Source organism: Myotis brandtii, unplaced genomic scaffold (assembly GCF_000412655.1).
Source record: "Myotis brandtii unplaced genomic scaffold, ASM41265v1 scaffold1622, whole genome shotgun sequence".
In the NCBI taxonomy this organism is placed as follows: domain Eukaryota; kingdom Metazoa; phylum Chordata; class Mammalia; order Chiroptera; family Vespertilionidae; genus Myotis; species Myotis brandtii.
The window spans coordinates 81,125-82,185 of NW_005355931.1; positions in this window are offsets into that span (position 1 = coordinate 81,125).

Consider the following 1,061-nt stretch of genomic DNA (forward strand, 5'->3'; position numbering starts at 1 on the left):
TAACCTGCTACAGTATTTTTTTTTGAGTTAAGTTTTTTTAAAATTTTTTAATTGATTAAGGTATGACATATGTGACCATATCCCTCCATTGCTCCCCCCATCCTGGTTCATAGGTCAACGCTCAACCACTGAGCCACGCTGGCCGGGATATATGTGAAGGTATTTTTGGTAAAAAGTGGGCACCTAACACCTGCTAACTTAATGGAAAAAAATTTGATTTTTCTATGCGTGCTTTAAGCCCTTAACTAGGACATGGAAATTCACGTTGTCATCTTAAATTATTTCCAGCTGATTTTGTTGTTGTTGTTGTTAACCTTCCATCTTCTGTTTCTTTAGATTAAAAAACAAACAAAAAGATTTATGTTGGGATTTCCTTATGGCTGCGAAAAAATTAATCTATATATATAAAAGCCTAATATGCAAATTGTCCCCGCGGGAGTTCGACCGGGAGACCGTTTGCTCGCCATGACGTGCGCTGACCACCAGGGGGCAGCGCGGAACGAAGGGAGGCCCCGGCCGGCAGCCAGAAAGCCCCGATCGGCCCCAATCGCCGGCCAGGCCTAGAGACCCCACCCGTGCACGAATTTCGTGCACCGGGTCTCTAGTCATGAATAGAGTCAAAGGAACCTTCAGGGGGACTTCTCCCTCATCATGAACTCGGACAGTTCTGGGCAATTTAACGACGATGTTAGAGAAACATCTGTCGCCTCCATCCATCCGCCAACCTCTGTGCCATCTGGACTCCCCTCCGCCTCCTTCTCCCACACAAAGGCCGTGAATGGCGCCGGCCTGGAAATCGTCACGTATGTTTTGCTTGTAGGACCGAACATATGTCATGGGTCTTTTTTTTTAAATTTTTTTTTTGCCTCCTGCGTCCTTTGACGGCTCAATAAATCTAAAGTGACAGAATTTACACCGTGAGCACAAAACAGGACAGAGGCATGGTGCTTGCTCATGGCGTTGATTTCATTTTTTCTGGCTTTCTTTTTTTTTTTTAAATAATTTTTTATTGATGAAAGTGTTACCGATGCTCCTTTCCCTCCTTCATTAACCCCCTCCAG